This window comes from Dipodomys ordii, unplaced genomic scaffold (assembly GCF_000151885.1).
Source record: "Dipodomys ordii isolate 6190 unplaced genomic scaffold, Dord_2.0 Scaffold72, whole genome shotgun sequence".
Lineage (NCBI taxonomy): Eukaryota > Metazoa > Chordata > Mammalia > Rodentia > Heteromyidae > Dipodomys > Dipodomys ordii.
In genome coordinates this window covers 3,870,471-3,882,708 of record NW_012267288.1, presented here as the reverse complement: position 1 = coordinate 3,882,708, position 12,238 = coordinate 3,870,471, and positions in this window count along the sequence as shown.

Genomic DNA, 12,238 nt, shown 5'->3' with positions numbered 1-12,238 from the left:
TTCCTAACAAATGGGACAATGTCATTCTTTCTGATGAAGGCATGGAATTCCATTGTGTATCTTTCTTGGTGTTCCTTCCATTACTGTCCTGTTTTCAGATAACCAAGAGAAAGAGCACCTTTCTAGGCAAAGTCTGACCAAGGACTCTAACTTAGGAATGCATCAAGAATGTATTAAAAATGACATTCTTTTTTTTTTTGTCGGTCGCGGGGCTTGAACTCTAGGCCTGGGCGCTGTCCCTCAGCTCTTCAGCTCAAGGCGAGTGCTCTACCACTTGAGCTACAGCGCCACTTCCTAAAAATAACATTATCAGTGAAATAAAAATAATTACAAAGCAATTCCAAACAGTGAAGAAAAGATTAAATAGGAGAGGTAAATACGAAGACATTAAAACAAAGAGAAGTTGCAGAGGTGGTCAGGAAATACGGAGGACAATGGAGATAAGATAAAAAAAATGCAGCAAGCTGGGTGCTGGTGGCTCATGCCTGTAATCCTAGCTGCTCAGGAGGCTGAGATCTGAGGATCATGGTTCAAAACCAGCCCCAGCAGGAAAGTCTGTGAGACTCTTATCTCCAATAAACTATCAGAAAACTGGAAGTGGCACTGTGGCTCAAGTGGTAGAGCACTAGCCTTGAGCTGAAGAGCTGAAGGAAAGCGCACAGGCTCAGAGTTCAAGCCCCACAACTGACAAAAAAAAAAGGCAACAAATTAAGGTAAGGAAGACCTAGTAGAACTGAATGATGCTTACAGATTCAGTTGGCTTAAAACAAAGAAAAGCAAAAGCAACATTGCTCTTTTCTGTTAAATTATCAGTTCCTAAATTTTAAAAAATGCCATGGGTTTCTAACTTTAGAAGTCTATTTCAGCAGTGCATTTTGGAGTTTTCTTCAGGATACATTAGGATATTTTATTACCTGACGGAGAGTGAATAAACAGAACTGGAGCGTTTCTGCTTTGCACACTCTGAAGCTTTATTATATCCTTATATAGGTAAAGAGAGAAGTTATATACTGCTGATCCCAGGGTGACCACGTTTCACACTTGCACTACCTCTTTTTACAAACTAAATTTTGAGTTTTCAAAACCTCGTGTTTAAAAATATATCCCCAAAGACTTCTGCTTATTGCACATTTTGTTACTGTCCTATGTAACTTAGATCTTCATTATAGTTCTTTGTGGGACAATTTTTGTTTTGTAAAAGAAAGGATACTGTTGACATATAATATTTGCTATTGTTTTATGCAAGTAGTGTTATAATTCTCAAATGTTGACTGTATGCTTTCAAGTCTAGAAATAAATTTTATACAGAAATTTATGTGACTATGCATTATACATGAGATCTTAAATATAATTGAGTCAATAAAAATTAAACTGCCATAAATTAGTTTATGTAGACACCTTTCACTTCAAATAACATACTTATAGGAGAAAAAGTCCTTGGCAGGGTTATATAATATATGATTTATATTTTCATATTGAGCTTTCTGTTTTATTCATTTTGCCAAAGGGTAATCTTGTCCCTTGAATTTCAATACAAAGATATAATCAGGAATGCATTACTCACTTTAAAATAATATTTAAGCAAAATAATAATCATAAAATGTATTAATGAAGATATTAGCATATCAACATGTCACCATTATGTTCAATAAAAAATTAAAGTTAATAATGAGAGTGTCAGACCCTCTCAAGATACATTTTCTGTTTCTTGCCTTTACTTATATTCCTTAACCCATTATTCCACTTTCTATAATGCTGACTTTCCTCTTTCCAGCTATCTTAAATTATATTTAATCATAGTTGTCTACACTTTATAATATTTCCTAGGTAAGACAAATATAAATTAAATTGTGATGTTTAAAACTGTCCTTTGCGCTTTTTTCTAAATCTATAACATTTATGAAATGAAATAATAAGTAAAAGTGATATATAAATAGTGAATTTTATTGTACTAGATCCTATAGTTTCAGCTTAGAATATATTATAATAACTTGTAGTGCCATTAGTAAGAATTTCAAAATATCAAAATAATATCAAAGTCTAAAATTTATTAAAATGGAAAGTATTGATTAGGTCTATCAAGTAGTTACATTTTTTTGTAGCAGTGATGGAATACTGGATAAGGTCAACATATAGGAACATGACCTATCTATGTAGCTATGTATCTATCTGTCCATTTAATAAGCAATGTATATGAAGTCTGTGGTTGGCCAGTGACTTACTAGGTTGGTTACTCACTGGTAGGAAAACATGAAAGATAGTGAAACAAAACAGAAGCTACAAAGGATGTTGAAAAATATGGTATGCAGAAGGTAAGGCCAGGTGAAAAAATGCAACCAACTAGAATGATGAAAATTTAGGAAATGATGAAAATTAAGGAAATTTAGCTGAAAAAAAAAGAGCAACAACAACAACAAAAGAACACTGTCCTTTCATTCCAAACTATTCAGTCCTTAATGACTACATTAGATTGGGAAGAACTACGTTAGTCCTCAAGACTGACATGTATTTCTCTGCTTTGGGGTTCCCAGTAAAGATTGCTTTGTGTCTCTTGACTTGTTTTTTTAATAATGTGAGAAATAACAATAGTATGGTGGATGGGAAACTAAAAATATCTCCTTTAGTCTATTAATGCTGATAGTGGAGCATTAGTGTTCCCTGTATTGAAGAACCAGTAGACTTTTATAACAAATTTGGCCTTTCATCTCTGTGAGTCCTATGTCTATGGATTCAGTCAGTCCTTGATAAATGGGGTAGGTTGTGTCTACATGTTTAATGTACAAACATTGTAATTGATATTCTTCTACAGATAAAATAGTATAGTAGCACTTATATGCCATTTACAGTGTATTAGGTAACGTAAATGATGAAGTATATTGGAGTATATGAGTTACTCTACAAATGAACCACCATTTTATGTAAGATACTTGGATTTTAAGATCTATAAGAGGTCTTGGCATGAGTGCTTAGCCTCTTCACACAGCCAAAGGATGATTTACTAAACTCCAGGATTAGAGGGATTTACCCATCCAGTTGAGACAGTGGTGGATAAGTTCAAGCTTTTGACCTGGAGAATTCCCTCATTCCTGAGACATTGAGAATCCAGAGAGAGTATGCTGCCTGTGAGCAAGCTGGATCCCAGGGAGAAATACTTATTGAGAAGCCAGAAAATGAATTTCTCTTTACAAAATTCACCATGTCAGTCCCTTCTCCTTTTAGGAGGAACAATGTAGTGACCTACTATTAGTGCTATTTCCACATAAAATAAACTTCTGGAGTAGAGAGGAGTACCACCTCTTCCTTAGCAAAAAGTAGTGTATCTATGGGTTTATAAGAAAGGAAATATGGAATACTGAGGGAACATAACCTAGCTTAGAGGTTCACTGGAAGTGATACTACAGTCAAAGTGGAAAAGAGTGGGTTGAGGGAAGGGACAGACAAGAATAGAGACATTCTGACATACCTATCACCTCTGTGAAATTCACAGCAGTTTGTGAATTCTCATTATAGACTTGATTATGAGGTATAATAGAATGATTTGTAGGATTTAGCAGCACTGAAAAAATGTGTCTAGGTTGTGTGTCAAATTCAAACGAAGGAAGAGTGACGAAACATTGGAATGATTTGAAACAAAGCAAAAACAAAACAGAGTTTATGTTTGAGGACGAAGATTATTGTAACTGCAGCTAGAAGGGAAGCAAAATAGAATAAAGAACCTGCTCATGGCTTGCAAGGGGGGATGTGGAAAGGACTATGGGGCCTTGGGATAGAGCTTGGGAAATAAAAATGCATAAAGTTTCATAATTTTTTATTTGAAATACTAAGTGCATTTATATTAAGCTAGACAGCTATAATTTTTTTATTGTGAAAATACCATACAGAGGGGTTACAATTACATGGGCAAGGTAATGAGTACATTTCTTATCAAGCATTGTTTCCTCTTCCTTTGTTTCCCATTACCAAGACAGCTATAATTTAAGTAGGTATGTACCTTCTGATGGAAACATTATAATACTTCAGAATATTTTTACCAGTTTTCTGATGAATCTAATCATTTAAATAAAATCAGGTAATTCACAATTTTGTTTTTTTTTCTGGTCCTGGAATTTGAACTCAGGGCCAGGGCACTGTCCTTGAGCTGCTTTTGCTCAAGGCTAGTGCTCTACAACTTGAGCCACAGCACTATTCTGGCATTTTCTGTTTATGTGGTGCTGAGGAATTAAACCCAGGGCCTCATCTGTTCGAGGCAAGCACTCTACCACTGAGCCACATTCCCAGCCCCAGGTAATTCACAATTTTGAAAGAACATACGTACTATAAGATACTGTTGACATGGTATAAATGTTCTAGGTATACCAGAGAACTCGTTTTTGTCAGACTTTTTGTTGCTGTGACACATACTGGAGAGAAACAGTTTAAAAAGTGGGAGGATTTGGGCTGGGAATGTGGCTTAGTGGTAGAGTGCTTGCCTAGCATGCATGAAACCCTGGGTTTGATTTCCTTAGTACCACATACACAGAAAAAGCTGAAAGTGGCACCATGGCTCAAGTGATAGAGTGCTAGCCTTGAGCAAAAGAAGCTTAGGGACAGTTCGCCAGGCCCTGAGTTCAAGCCCCAGGACTAGCAAAAATCAAGGATTTATTTTGGTTCCTAGTTTCACAGGCTTCAGCCCATAGTTGGCTGACTCCAACTATGGAGTCTGTCCTTTGGCAAGGCTGAACACCATGCAGAAGAGTATGGATGAACAAATATCACCTCGTGGCAGACAGAAAGCAGACAGCATGATGGAACGAGGTTTGGGGACAAGGTATACCTTTTCAGGACATACCCCAGTGATGCATTTTCTCCAACTAGACCTTACTTCTCAATAATACCATTAAAATATGAATCCACCAGTGGATTGACTAGATCAGAACACTCAGGGTCTAATCACTTCCCAAAGTCACCAGCTGACAACCCAGTACCCCACACATGAACTCTTAGGAGACATCTCAGAGTCTAGCTATAACAAGAACTAAGGACAGTTTTGGTATATTTTGGGGAGGATACATTTCCATTGAAACTGAACTTCAGCTTGTAAAAACTGCATAATTACAACTGAAGTACCATTGTATAGCAATCTCTTGGTAGATGCTACTAATGTACAACTGTTTAAAGGTTAAAAGATAATAATTTATCAGTATTCCTCAGTGCAAATAAAAAGCCTGGAACCATGTCTGATAACACCTTTTCAAATTCACACGAGAAAATTTTCCACAAAGATAATCTCCTTCCCTATCAACTCTCTGATAAAGTTTCTTCCCTATCAACTGACAATGGAGCTTGCTGCCTCCTGTCATTTTTCCTATATTAGAAATATTATATTATTTTATACCCTTTATACCTTTTGTGAAGAGTTTCTCCTAATATGTTGAGAACTTTTGTTTGTGATCTTGACTGAAATCAGTGAAACCTATTAGAGCTTACTAGATGAATTATATGCTTTGAGTTTGTCATCTCTGAGCCACTGTACTAATACGTTTATATTCATTTTCTTTTGTGTTATTATAATAACACTGAGGTCTCATGGCAATCTTCTTTAGCCTCTATGTGCTCAAAAGATTTATTTGCATTTCAACTCAGAATAAATCAAAATAAAATTTGCTAGAAATAGCATTCTGTGAATTGTTTCTTTAGCTTGCAGTTCCTAATCGCCGTACTATTATCTGGTGGAAATGTTAACCTTTGGTGACAAAAGCATTGCAAAACCATTAAACACACCTTTAATCACAGAACAAAACTGATTACCTACAACTCCAAAAACCCACTGTTCCTGTTCTGGTTTTATTTTTATTTGTGCCAGGATATTTTTCCAATAAAAATTATCTCAGGGGTAGATCACATCATTGTCAAATAGAGCAGATGAAGCTACGCAAAATTAAACTTGAATCTTGGTTTTTGTGGTAGGTACATATGTATCTTTAATTTGAATCTCTGAAGTACTTCATCCCCAACATGTCATTTCACCTACACACCAATACCACTGCCACTGTTAGAAAGGAAGCCAGAAATACTCAAGGGTAATCTTTTTCTAAAGAAAAATAGGAAGTTATCTAGAAAGCAGCAGATGTGGGACAGGCCAAGTAGTGAGATTTCAACTTCTAGAAAGGAGCTTCTATTGATGACTGCTCCCCATGACAGACATGCCTTTCTTTGGGGCCGCATCATTCAGGTGTGCTCATCAGCTCTGCATTGATGCTGTCAGGAGGAGAATTGGAATTAGCAATGAGACTGTGAGATCAGGAAGAGAGTTGAGCCTAAAAAAGTCAGGCTGAAGACAGTACAGCCTTCCAAGCTAATCCAGTTCTCTTTGTAAGTCCCTGAGGTAGAAACCAGAACCAACATTTTGAAACAGCATGCAGCAATGCTTCTGTCATTGGGAAAAAGACTCTTGTGTGGAGGAAGTCTGGAGACCTGCATAGTGGAGAATCCATTTTTTTTGAGTGATGTAAATGTTATACAGTATGGAGCCTACTTTCAGAAAAGGAACAAAATATTATAAACAGAAATGAGTGAAAAGATCTCAGAAGATACCAGTGTGAGTAAAGGGTGACATGCTTTATTTTCATGAATTCAGAGTAATGCCACCTTTAACCTTACACATGAACTTGCAACAGTTAGAGTCTCAATTGAGTAGAAAGCTAAATATATTAAGCCAATGTGTTGGCTCATACCTGTAAATCTAGTTATGCAGGAGGTGAACACTGGAAGATTTTTGTTTTGAAGCAAGTTCATGAGACCCTATCACAGCTAATAAAAAGTTGGGTGCGACATCAGATATCTGTAGAATTATAATAAGCATAAATAAAAGGATTGAAGTCCAGGCTGGCCTGGGTTTAAATATTTGAGATCTTATCATACAGAGAACTAAAGCAAAAAGGGCAGGTGTCATGACTCGTATGGTAAGAGTTCCTGTATAGCAAGGGTGAGGTCCTGAGTTCAAGCCTCAGTATTGCCCAGGGAAAAAAGTCAAATATGCTCAAATAAGTTTGAATTTTCATTCCAGAGGAAGTTTTCTACATCTCTGCTTCATTCATTTGTAATTCTACCCTGTCTCCTCTACCTGGTGTGATGATAATGCATCTAATCACCCTGTTGCCCAGGCTGACATGTCTTGCCCAGTACCGTTCCCCTTGTGCCTTTCACGGTGCGTGGAAAACTGTACCTGCTAAAAATAGAATAGAGGGATGATGGGGTTGTAGCACATTCCAACAGCAGGCCTGGTGCCAAATGTGATGTACTAATGGAAGCCTCTAATGCTGTTATGTGCAGAGCCATTTCATCAATCATGCGGACAGCAGTTGCTAGGTTCTGATTACTTGATGAGTTAGGTGTCAAAGAGATTTCTCCCAACTGTGCACAGAAATTGGTAAAGAACAGGCTAGGAGTCCATCCTTTTGGTAGGAAGGAATAATGGTAACAAGTCTGAAGGTAGAGTCAGGCACAAAATGGTATCTGAGGGTAGTTTACATGTGTATGAATACATTTGAAGATTATTTAGGATGTCAAGATCCAGGGAAACCATCTGAGGAGGCATAACATTGTTCCAGTGATTAAATCAGATATTGTCTAAGTAAATGATTTTAAACTAGCAATCGATTTTCAGATTTTAAATTCAAAAAGGTTTTCATACCTAAAACAACCTTAAGAAACGAGTTATTTCTGATGCAAGGGATCATAAATTTAAACCTAGAAAAATAAAGAATTTTCCTCTTTCCTCAAAATAATTGTATAATTGCTCAAGCTTGGTGCTGATAAGATTTCAAGGCAGTGGATGTAGGAAGGAGTGTCTACATAATGATGATGGATTAGTTTAACCGCTCAAATGAATATAGGATATTTCTGCAGATCTAATGCTTTATGTTGACAAAAGGGAAAGCATCCTCAATAATAAACTTAGGGGCTGATCTTAAAGCTGCATGTATCTGTATGTGAATGTCAAGGTCAGCTACATAATTTTCAGTGCCCATTATAAAATGAAAATGTGAGAACCTTGTTTCAAGACAGCCACAGCAGAGTATTTAACCAAATGAAGTTCTTCTAAGCTTGAAGTATCATGCAAGTGTACAGTCCAGGCCCTAAACCTGACCATCAAAGATAATTTTGCATGGCTTATGAAAGCTATTCTTAAAGACTGTAACCTAGGGAAGGGCAAAGAGAGACACCTTTATAATCCTTGATCTTAGCACTGAAATATATCCTGGATGACCCACTGTGTTCAATGAGAAGTATCAGAATTAAGCTGTGTGTAAAAAAGAGTTTTAATTCTCATTGTGTGTGTGTGTGTGTGTGTGTGTGTGTGTGTGTGTGTGCGCGCGCGCGCATGCGCGCATGCGAACGTGCCCATGTGTGGTACTGTGGTTTGAACTCAGGGCCATGTGTTGCTAGGCAAACATTCTTCTACATTGAGCCATGCCTCTATTTTAGCTTTAGTTATTTTCCAGTTAGGGCCTCGCATGTTTTTGGCTAGGCCAGCCTAAGATTGTGATCCTCCTAACTACAACTCTCACATGACTGGTTCACAGACATTAGCCACGATGCCTAACTTACTTGTTGAACTGGTGGTCTCATCCCTGTGTGCCTAGACTGGCTGTGTAACCAAGAAATTCCAGATATCTGATATCTGCCTCCCCCGTGGCTGGAATTATAGGCCTGATTCACAGCATCCAGTTTTTCTTTGTTATTGTTTTAGTTTGACTTTATTTGTGATGTATATTTGTTTTTAGTATTTTAATCAAGCTCACACTCAAGCCCCACCCCACCCTCTTTTTGAAACAGGTCAAAAGCACAAAAGTACAAGTTGTCATGTCCAAAATGAGCTTTACAACGTCGGTGCGGGGGGAGGGGGGGAAGGAGAAGGATTGGGATTGGGGAGGAGGGGGGAGGCTGGGAAGGGATGTGAAGGGTAAACAAAGGAGGAGGCTGCAATGCTTGGTAAGAAATGTACGCATTATCCTGCCCATGTAATTGTAACCCCTCTGTACAGTATGTTCACAAATAAAATAAAATTAAATTAAAAAAACAACTTTAAAAGTTGATTGATGAAACCTATCCTCATGATTATTTACTGAGTTCAGTAATAGCACTATTAATGAAATTGATGCCTTCCAACAACATAATTATTTGTCAGATACCTCATAACTGCAGGTGGGTAATCTGGGAGGCAGAAGGATGCATTCTAGATAAGTAACAGCTCACCAACAGAAATTTCAAATAGCAAGGAAAAGATCTTAGTCTTAAACCAAAGCTTAAGACATTAAGGATAAAGGAGATGAATGTTGGGATTTGACTTTACCTGGAAAGGAGAATCCACTGGGAACAACTTGCTGGCAGTCGCCTTTTCCGGGCTGATGTTGGCTCACTTGGAAGATGTATTGTGTGTGCTTCTATTCCTTAGGGTTTCCCAGAGCTTTCGCCAGCACCCCGGAATAGGAAGCTAGTCTGGCTTATGCGTCTAAACACTGTGTTTCTTTCCCCAAACTTCTCCTAAGAATCAGATTGCATTGTTCTTCCAGCAGGAATGGTATGGTCTTTTGTCAAGTTGGTTTTGTTTTTTAACTGCGTGTAGGCTGCAAGTGGCAGCTGAGTTCCTCCCCTTTTATGATGGTCAGGCCCTTTCATGGGCCATTCTCCCCTCATCGAGGAAGCATCTAAGAAGCTAGTGGTTAGGAATACCTCTGGTTCAGCTAGCTCAGCCTTATAGACAGTGTGAGCATTCCAGAGTTCTTGAAGAAAATGTCTTTCCTTGCAACAAATAAGAACAATTTTCACTTGGCAGCTCAAAAAATTAATTTGATGTACAAATAAAGATATCATTCTCCACTTTTAGATAGGATCACCTTTTCCTCCACTTGGAGCAAAGTGTCAGGGTCTCAGAAAGGGAACTGAGGACTTGGGACAGGAACTCGAGTTAGGAGGAGAAAGCCTGCAGTTCCTCCACTCTAGCTTTAGTATAGGTTCCTCCTTCTGAGGAGATTTTCTGTAACTTATCTGGTTCTATGTGATTATTCAGGTGCTATTTGATTGGAGTGTCAGTTCTAAGATTTCTTATCTTTTGGTATAAAATCATACTAATTTCATGGTAAAACTGCTAAAAACACATGAAATCATATGTGACCACCTCAGAACATCAATGCTGATAAATGAAGCAATATTTTTGCAAAAACAGAATATAATCAAGCAAATCTCTGTTGAAGACAAAATAATGAGCATGTTTGTAATCTGTGCTGCAGTTAATCAGAACTATGAGACTTAACCTGCTATTCAGCCTTTAAAATACTAGCAATCTTGGTAGAGTATTAGTCCTAGACAGGGTAATTTTTCTTTCCTCCTTGATGCTGAGCTGACTTCTCTTAATGTGTGTTGAGTACCTACTATGTGCGAAAGTATGTTTCAAGGTAATCCATACCCCAAAGCTCACAGTTCCAGTATCATTAGTGCATGTTATAATCAAACCTCTCTTGATAACTTGTATCTCTCTTCGCTACTGTGGTATCCCCAACACTTCCTGAGAAGTGCCCTTTAACCACTGTTACAGGTCTCACTATCTTAGCAAAATAAGAAACTTATCTTTATCATTGTCATTGTCTATAAAATCTTCCTGTATTCCTCTAGTTGGAGCTAATCAATTTCTCTCCAGTGTTTCCAAAAGCATTCCAAAGTTTGCTCTTTTTATTCTTTTTTTTTTTTTTTTTTGTCGATTGTGGAGCTTGAACTCTAGGCCTGAGCACTATCTCTCAGCTCTTCAGCTCAAGGCTAGCGTTTTACCACTTGAGCCACAGCACCATTTCTGGTTTTCTGAGTGGTTTATTGAAGATAAACTTTCCTGCCTGGGCTGGCTTTGAACCTTGATCCTCAGATCTCAGCCTCCTGGGTAGCTAGGATTAAAGGCGTGAACCACCAGAGCCCAGCTGCAAAGTTTACTCTCTATCAGTTATTTCTCTTCATGTCTGTGATCCTCAATGGACTTGAGGTTCCCTAAAGGCATGGATTCTAATTAATCTTTGTATATCTAGTCTTTATACTGTTAGCAAAATGCCTTTCTCATAGTTAGTACTCAGAAGGAATATACTATATTAAATCAGATTAGATTAAAATAGTGTTCTACATGCTAACACTTCAGGGATATAAACTATTGTCTTGGTGCAGTATAGGTCCTGATTGACTTCCTGTTAGCATTCTTAATTTGTATGTAATACATCATGGAAAATTTAATGCCACTCACCATCCCTGAATAAACCCACTGTTTTCATTCTTTTCTGTCTACTGTATCATCACTTCCAGTCTGCTATCGAAGAAAACATCATTTCTATGAAGTCTATAAATCCATGAGCGTAAGCTGATAATACATAGTTTTCTATCCTGTACTTTTCTTTCAGGTATGTACAGGAAACTCAATTAAACTAAAGGAACAAGTAATTTTTTTTCTGTGAATATAAATGATCAAAAAGTTGCAGCTCCAAAGCAGTCTTATTCTGAGAGAAGTATGTCTAGAGGTTTCTTATCAAAGTACATGTTTTTAAAAACGCTAATGGCTGTGTCATAACTGAGCCCCGCAGACATCAGGGGATCACCCCAACTGAGCTTTTCTTACAAAGAAGAGGCATTGCCTAATAATTTGAGATGAACTCTTAATTATTTTAATGGGATTAATCTGCTTTTTGGCATATCAAGCAATTTGTTTTACACCTTTACTCATTATTCTTCATTTTTGAAGACTTAAATAGAAGAGATGTGACAGGCTAGGAGTCCTGCTTCATCTCTCGGACCATTAATTATGCCACGGTGGTTTCAGTTCTGATGAGACCTCAAGAGAAATGAATCCTGTCAGGTCGTACTTGGTTTAATGGATTTCATTCTTTATACTTCAAACAAGTTTTCTTAGAAAACCATTAATCACTAAACTATGGATTAAACAGTGACAATAATGGAAATACAACCAACAACAAATTTTTCATGGTTGGCTTCTCCAAGGATTTGACAGCTAATTTATAAAACAAGTTATTTTTATACTGCAAGACTTTTGTAACTGAAGTAAAATTGCTTCAGCAAAATGCTTGGCATTATTCTGTAGCTGGTGGGGCTATGCATACACAGACCTTCATCTTTCTCTCTTCACCTCCTTTCCTTGCTGCAAGATAGAAAAGGTTTGAAATCTACTTTATCTTGTTAACTCAATGCTCCCAAAACATATTGAAGG